Raw genomic sequence first — 8,765 nt, 5'->3', positions numbered from 1 at the left:
ACAGGCTATGTCTGCACAGCTACGGCTGCACCTCTGCTGCTGTAGCATAGGTGCTCCCTACATCAGTGGAAGGGGTTTTGCCGCCGATGTAGATGTAATCCATCTCTTAGCTAGCTGTGTCTACACTAGGGGTTAAGTCAACCTAACTACTCTGCACTGAGTGAAAACATTTTCACACCCCTGAGGGCTGTAGTTATGCCTAAGTTTTAGATGTAGACCTGGCCTGAGGCAAAGTGACTTATCTAAGGTTACCCCTAGCTCCAGGCCAGTTGCAGAGCTAGGAATAGAACCCAGCCTTTCTGAGTCCCAGGCCAGTGCTCTGTCAGGTAGGCCTTCATATTATCTGTGTAAATAAACATAGATGCCTCTCTATAGTTTTGAAGAAAAACAGCCAAAAAAACGGAGGTATGTAGCAGTGTTATGAGATAATTACTGTTAAAGTTTCTCATCACTTAACAAAACATATCTTGTCTTCAACATGTTTATTTTTAGAAAGAAAATTCGGTTGTTACTAGTGTTTTTTGGGAGGGTGGGGGGGTTAATTTGTAAATTTCATAGTTACCAAGCCGCTTGTATTTTAAACTATAAAGTCTGACTTGGTCTTGTATGAAACCTGCTAGGGTTGTCATCCATCCTCAATTTTTCAGGCTAGTCAAAAGTATGCCCCACATTCTGCAATGGCTGCAGCTTGCAGGACATACAATCCTGAATGTAGTTAATGTGAGATCACATTACAATGTAATGATCTTTCATTGCTCATTAGCATCATTGACATACTACAAATAATACCACTATGGAAGGGTTATTCCATTCAGCCTGGTACAACCAAAACCCCTTTGAGACAAGTGACTTTTAATTACTTAGGCCCAATCTTGCACCAATTTAGATAAGTAAGTGTATCTGAGTAGTCCCATTGATTTAGGCTATATCTACATCTCAAATTTCTGCCATCATAGCTTTGTAGGTCAGGTGTGTGAACACTGACATAACTGTGCTAGCAAAAGCCCTTAGTGTAGATGCAGTTATACTCACAAAACTGTGCTTTTATTGATACAGCTGGTTTTGCTTCCAAGGTAAAAACTATACCAGTAAAAGTGCAGTTTTGCCACTATAAGCTGCGTTCACACTAGGAGCCCTTTTCCAGTATAGTACCTATACTGGTAAAGCACTCTTGGTGTGTATGTCTACATGCATTGATTTAGTTAAACTGGTGCAAAATGCTGTGTGGACATTCTTATTTCTGTTTAAACCCGATTATTTATGTTTCTCGCCCTCCAGCTTTTGCAATCAGGAGGACTAGAAACGTTTTTTCTAAATAGAACTTTAGATTCTGATGTTATCATCTGACCGTGGGAGCTAGTGCCTATGCCTTAATCTGGCTCTCCCTAGAGTGCAGCTGAATCTCACTGATAAAAAACCAAGCCTGAGAAGTCCAAGAGAGCCCATGTGATCATATTTTCAACATCTGCACACTCTGTTGTCATTGGTATCCCATTTTGGCATCTCGTGAAGGTGGAGCTTGGCTTTTGGGCAGAGCTTCAGAGAGTACCATCCTTTTTTACTTTTCCTGTTCAAGTCCTGATTTGATTTAAGGATGAACGTGACAATTGCCACCTAAATGTCTCTGTAAATGTTACTAATTGGCAAGGCGAAATGATTATTTACCTGTCTGCCCACGGTCTCTGGTAAATTTCTCTTCTGGCTCCACTCAAGTAATTGCACTCTCTACTGCAATTCAGGAGGAACACAGGTGGCTGGTTGTGGTTAACAAAAAATAAAAATGTGATGGTGTATTTTCTTGCTAGACAACCAGACCTAAGATCCAGGCCATCCTTACACAAATCACTTTAAAACATTTTTGGCCCCCTCATCCATTTTCAAATTAAGATCATAACAGAAAAATACGGGTTTTTTCCATGTCTTTGTAACAGGCAAAGAATAAGGATTGCAGAATAATGTTGTACTCAGGATGAGCACAATCCCATAACATGCTATTTTTAGAATAAGAGCCTAATCCAGTTCCTTTTGAAGTCAGTAAAAAGATGTCATTGGGTGAGGACCTAATGGAGAATTTCTAAATAAATAAGCAAACTTACATAGTTTTGAGTTTACTTGAAAAATCTGGTGCCTCTCAACATAACAAAGAATTCACCGTTTTGAGTGCACTTCCCAGCCCCTGTTGTCTTGATGCCTCTGGCACTTGCCATGAACAGAATTTTAAAGGCCCAAGATGAGTTTTATGTTTTGATTCCATGAATGTGTGCAATGTTTGAGTAACGACTGCTGGTGAAATTGTAACTTAATTTTTTTTTCATTTTTGTGTGGTTAAATTCTCAGCCATATTGTCTGTGTTTGTAAACCTATTTTTTATTTTCACATTCTTGTTGATTACAAATACAAAATTATTACAACAATTTAAAATTAAGTGACCACTCAAAATGAATTTCCAGCCCAAGGAGTAAATTAAAATTAAACTGTAGTAAGGCCACTTTAATTCTGTATGACAGCCTCACACAGAGGTTTAATATAGTTTAACTAATCCACTTTCAATTCACACCTTTAGTTAATTCAGATTAATTTTCCTGTGTCCCCATATAGCCAAGCCCTTATTTAAACTGAGTTTAATTCCATTCATCTTAATTCGTTTAGGAAGTGAATTAAACTAAACTAAACTGAATTAAGACTATTTTAATACTGAATAAAAGGGTCTACAGTGATTTTAATGTGGTTTAACTAAGCCACTTTAAATTCACATTATTAGTTAATTCAGATTAATTTTGCTGAGTGTCCCCGTGTAGACAAGCCATTAGCTTCACACACCCTTATTAACCAGGAGTTACACACTTCTCTTTTCAGGTGGATTTCTCCCTCTCCTTTCCTTTCTTTCCTCTCACTTTTTCCCTGGTTCTCTTGATTTTTTTTGTTATGTTCTATTAGTTTTCTTTTCTTTGCCTCACCTTCACGTCCCTCATACTGCTCTTCTCGCACGCATTAAATTGCTTCTGATTAACGTTGACTCATTGACTCTTCTTTCCTTATCTTCTACAAATGGAAAGTGTTTCTATAAGTCTCCTTTCTCCAACTGCCCCATTCCAGCCATCATTTCTAGCTGGCTAATTCCAACTCTCGCACCTATCTAGACAATTCCAGCTGGCTACTCCCACCTGTCCAGTTCTAGCTGCCATTCCTAATTGCCCCATTTCAACTGCCAGTCCCAAGTGTCATTCCTAACTGTACAGTTCCCTCTGATACGCCAAACTCCACAAATCCAACAGCAAAGCTGTATCCTGACAATCCCTGGCTACCATTGGCAGTTGACACAAATTAGAGTGGCTTTTAGGATTATGGGGACTGAAAAATCACTTTTGTATACCTACGTGTATCCCACTGCACTGCCTGCTGCATGCTCCACAGTTACAGCTAAGGCTCTAGGAGTTGTTTTGGACAATCCTTCCGGGATGTTAGAGTAACTAGACTTTCTGGTCTTATGCTTCACTCTGTATTTAAAGGGTGTGGTTATTTCCCAGTAACCACACACCCTCTTGTGTGTTATTTCTTACATAGCATGCCTACTGCTGTGAAAAAATAACATCCTGTTTTCACACACAGTGTGCCTGATCCTGCAATAATTATGATTTTGTTGAGGATGATTTATCATTGAAATCAATGTGAGTTTTTCCTGTGTATGGCCTCTTGATGCTGGGCCCAATTCTGCCATTCTTATAAGTGCTACCTTATGTATTTGTGGACAAAAGTATTACTCTAGGTGAGTAAGGATAGCAAAATTGAACCTCATGCAATACACAGACTTCAGCTGCAGGGGAAAAAAAAACCTTGTAAAGGAGCACTGAGGATATGACTTCTACAAAAGCCTGGAAATCCTCACATGTTTCTAATATTATTCTTATTTGAAAAAATGTATGAATGATGCCAGAAATATTTAGGAATAGATTTCTAAAGGCAAAAATGGATCCACATCAAATTTCCATGCATGCAATTTCTAAAGATGGTTGGGCACATATAAAATTATGCCTTTAAAAATCTGCCACTTAACTTTGAATATCTTGCTGTGGTGCATTTAACTTGAAATATTAATTTTCCTTGCAGGTTATTTTTAAGTCTTTGATTTCAGTTTTTATTTATGTATTTAACATAAGCATAAAAGGCCCCTTTAACAGAACTTTTGAAAACTCTTTACTTCCCGGTATATATTTAGCTGATGGTCTGTAATGGCTCAGAACTTATAAAATACATATGTAGAAACATAAGAACATAAAAATGGCCATACTGGGTCAGACCAAAGATCCATCTAGCCTAGTATCCTGTCTTCCAACGGTGGCCAATGCCAGATGCTTCAGAGGGAATGAACAGAACAGGTAATCATCAAGTGATCCATTCCCTGTCGCTCATTCCCAGCTTCCGGCAAACAGAGGCTAGGGACACCATCCCTGCCCATCCTGGCTTATAGCCATTGACAGACCTATCCTCCATGAATTTATCTAGTTCTTTTTTAATCCTGTTATAGGCTTGGCCTTCACAACATCCTCTGGCAAAGAGTTCCACAGGTTGACTGTGTTGTGTGAAGAAATACTTCCTTTTGTTTGTTTTAAACCAGCTGCCTATTCATTTCATTTGGTCACCCCTAGTTCTTGTGTTATGAAAAGGAGTAAATAACACTTCCTTATTTACTTTCTCCACCCCCGTCATGATTTTATAGACCTCAATCATATCCCCCCTTAGTCGTCTCTTTTCCAAGATGAAAAGTCCCAGTCTTATTAATCTCTCTTCATATGGAAGCCGTTCCATACCCCTAATCGTTTTTGTTGCCCTTTTCTGAATCTTTTCCAATTCCAATATATCTTTTTTGAGATGAGGTGACCACATCCGCACTCAGTATTCAAGATGTGGGCATACCATGGATTTATATAGAGGCAATATAATATTTTCTGTCTTATTATCTATCCCTTTCTTCATGATGCCCAACATTCTGTTTGCTTTTTTGACTGCTGCTGCACATTGAGTGGATGTTTTCAGAGAACTATCCGCAGTGACTCCAAGATCTCTTTCTTGAGTGGTAACAGCTAATTTAGACCTCATCATTTTATATGTATATTTGGGTTATGTTTTTCAATGTGCATTGCTTTGCATTTATCAACACTGAATTTCATCTGCCATTTTGTTGCCTAGGCACCTAGTTTTGATAGATCCTTTTGTAGCTCTTCTGCTTTGGACTTAACTATCTTGAGTAGTTTTGTATCATCTGCAAATTTTGCAACCTCACTGTTTACCCCTTTTTCCAGATTATTTATGAATATGTTGAATAGAACTGGGCCCAGTACAGACCCCGGGGGACACCACTATTTACCTCTCTCCATTCTGAAAACTGACCATTTATTCCTACCCTTTGTTTCCTATCTTTTAACCAGTTACCAATCCATTTCCTCTTATCCCATGACAGCTTACTTTGCTTAAGAGCCTTTGGCGAGGGACCTTGTCAAAGGTTTTCTGAAATATAAGTACACTATATCCACTGGATCCCCCTTGTCCACATGCTTGTTGACCCTGTCAAAGAATTCTAGTAGCTTGGTGATGCATGATTTCCCTTTACAAAAACCATGTTGATTCTTCCCAAATAAATTATGTTCATCTATGTATCTGACAATTTTGTTCTTTACTATAGTTTTAACCAGTTTGCCCGGTACTGAAGTCAAGCTTACCAGCCTGTAATTGCCAGGATCACCTCTGGAGCCCTTTTTAAAAATTGGCGTCACATTAGCTATCCTCCAGTCATTTGATGCAGAAACTGATTTAAATGATAGGTTACAGACTACAGTTAGTAGTTCTGCAGTTTCACATTTGAGTTCCTTCAGAACTGTGAATGCCATCTGGTCCTGGTGACATATTACTGTTTAGTTTATCAATTTGTTCCAAAACCTCCTCTAATGATACCTTAATCTGGGACAGTTCCTCAGATTTGTCCTCAGAAAGCTTTAATTTTGGTCAATATATAGCCAGTGAGTTATTACTAACACACAGAAATTATTACAGTGTATAACATCAAAGAGTAGGTAATGTTGGATTGTGTGCAAATATGAATAGCCTGACATTTTTTTATTCATGGTACTAGCTAGCGTCATTCCCTTAGTCTTTCTTTAACCTATTATTCTTGCTGTTATACTATTCTATAAAACTACAGCCAATTAATTTCTCCATATTTTTACGACAGTACAGAGAATACAAAGCTTTGAAATCATATTGATGGTTAAAAGTTATATTTGTATTTTTGTTACCAGAATGCAAACATACCTGCAACCAGAACCCTTTAGTTTTTTGGGTTTTTTTTTATATTTCAAGCTGGCTAAAAATAAGTAAGGACAACTAAAGCTTCTTAAACCTCTTAACAGATAAAGTACAGCAGCAAAGCTATGCACAGAGATGTATTCAGAACTGTAAGTGACATTCATTATGCTGTAATTGTAATGTTTATTGCAGTGTTCTTACAGCAATGTTGGTCCCAAGACCTGAAGAAGACCTCTGTGTAGCTCAAAAGTTTGTCTCGTTCACTAGCAGAAGTTGGTCCAATAAAAGATATTACCTCACCCACTTTGTCTCTCATGTTTATTGTTATTCATTCATAACAAAGAGCCAGATCTAGAGTCTTTTGAAATCAGTGGGAGTTGGATCAGACCCTGAGTGGTTTTTCAAATATCATAATGATATTTAATAATGTTATTAATGCAGTAAGTTGTAGGGTCAGAAGTTTTAAAGCAGCAGGATTCCATCAGAGTCTATCTAATACTATAAAAAGTTTCATGCGTGTTAACTGAGAAATATTTATTCCTTTTCTTTGGTAAGTAAGATAAGGCTATGAAGACATCGTGTGAAGTGCAGCATGAGAAAATCCAAGATAACTGGCTAAACCTTTGGATGCAATTGCCATCTCATTGGTCAATGCAGGATTCTCTTGGAAACTAAAAATAGACATCTCCAGAAATGCTTCTGGAAGCTGCAAGCAGGAGGAATAGCATAAATGCCAACATGGGAACACATCGTAAGAAGAAAAAGAGATTATTGGGAAGAACAGAACTGGAACCCTCTCAAATGGAAATCCATTTAATATTAGGATGTAGATATGGGGACAGATTTTTGAAAGCTTTTGATTCACAAAATGTGTGCCTAACTTTTAAATACAATTGCACTTACAGTTTGTGCATTTGCATATGAAAATAGCCAATTCTTGTCATGTGCATACAAGAACCCAATGCAATCACAGTAATTACATATGCAAAATAGAGGTCCAGTTGTGCAATCTTTACAATGATGAACACTCCTGTGACATGTCTCATTGACTTTAATGGGGCTGCTCACAAGGCTGCAAAATCTGGCCTTAGGCATGCAGTCATGCATATATTGGCCTACTGTAGATATAGATCACATTACAGATTTCACAGTTTGAGTACGGCTTTTAAGGGGTTCCTGCTCTGACTTATGCCTGGTTTTTCCCTCCCCCGAAACTGAGAAAACAGGTAACTAAATTCAGCCTTTCCTCTGTGTAGAGCGAGATTTTGGGGAAAGAGGTTACTTACTGTGGAAGCTCAGGGAGTTTCAAATATTTAGTCGTTTAGTCTTTTAAAAGAAACCTTGAACAGAAATGTAGTGTACATATATAACTAAGGCCCTGATTCTTGAGCCAGGACTCATAAGTACTCTGCAGCAAAGCCCTCTCATTTCTGCAGCATTCTGGTGCGGGAGTGTGATGGGGCATCTGCCCAACACTGGCTTGTAAGGGGTTAATGGAGCCCTAGAAAGGCTGTGCAGAAAGTAGCCAATAGGAGAGGGGCTGCAAGGAGCAGCCAATGAGGGCCAGGCAGGCCCACATAAGAAGAGCTGCAGGGCCAAGCAGGTTTAGTAGCAGAGCTCCCTAGAGTTTGAGGATAGAAGCCTGGCTGCCTTGCAGGTGGAAGAAAGCTAGCATCCTGGACAGAGAAGTGTTGGGTAGGATTAGGGGAGAGAGAGCAAGCTCCTGGTTGGCTGTTAAGACTGGCATGCTGAGGCCCTGAAATAAGGATGAAGAAGGTGCTAGGACTGTAGGGAAGTGGCCCAGGGAAATAGACTGAGCGGTTGAAGGAGATGCAACTGGCTGTTATCTCCAGGATCCCTGGGCCAGTACCCAGAGTAGTGGGTGGGCCTGGGTCCCCTCCCGGTCCTTGCCACTGAGGAAGTGGCTGGACTATTGGGCTGCAGTACATTCCCCTGGAAGGGCAGAGTACAGAGTGCAGCACAGCTGGAGACCTGTGTCATGAAAATGATGCCATGGTCCTGGGGGTGATGTGGGTCCTGGAGCAGAAGTGACAGTGGTGAGACACCACCAGAAGAGGGTGCACTGACTAACAGAGCTAATCGTTGGTACAGTCAGCAGGAGGTTCTGTAGTGGTGAGTCACACCCGATCACAGGGTGATTAGAAATTTTGTAGTGGAGTCCAGTAATTTTTTGAAAATATCATAGAATCATAGAATATCAGGATTGGAAGGGACCTCAGGAGGTCATCTAGTCCAACCCCCTGCTCAAAGCAGGACCAATCCCCAACTAAATCATCCCAGCCAGGGCTTTGTCAAGCCTGACCTTAAAAACCTCTAAGGAAGGAGATTCCACCATCTCCCTAGGTAACCCATTCCAGTGCTTCACCACCCTCCTAGTGAAAAAGTTTTTCTTAATATCCAACCTAAACCTCCCCCACAGCAACTTGAGACCATTACTCCTTGTT

This window comes from Terrapene carolina, unplaced genomic scaffold (genome assembly GCF_002925995.2).
Source record: "Terrapene carolina triunguis isolate 2854851 unplaced genomic scaffold, T_m_triunguis-2.0 Scaffold629, whole genome shotgun sequence".
In the NCBI taxonomy this organism is placed as follows: Eukaryota; Metazoa; Chordata; order Testudines; family Emydidae; genus Terrapene; species Terrapene triunguis.
This window is presented reverse-complemented; position numbering follows the sequence as displayed.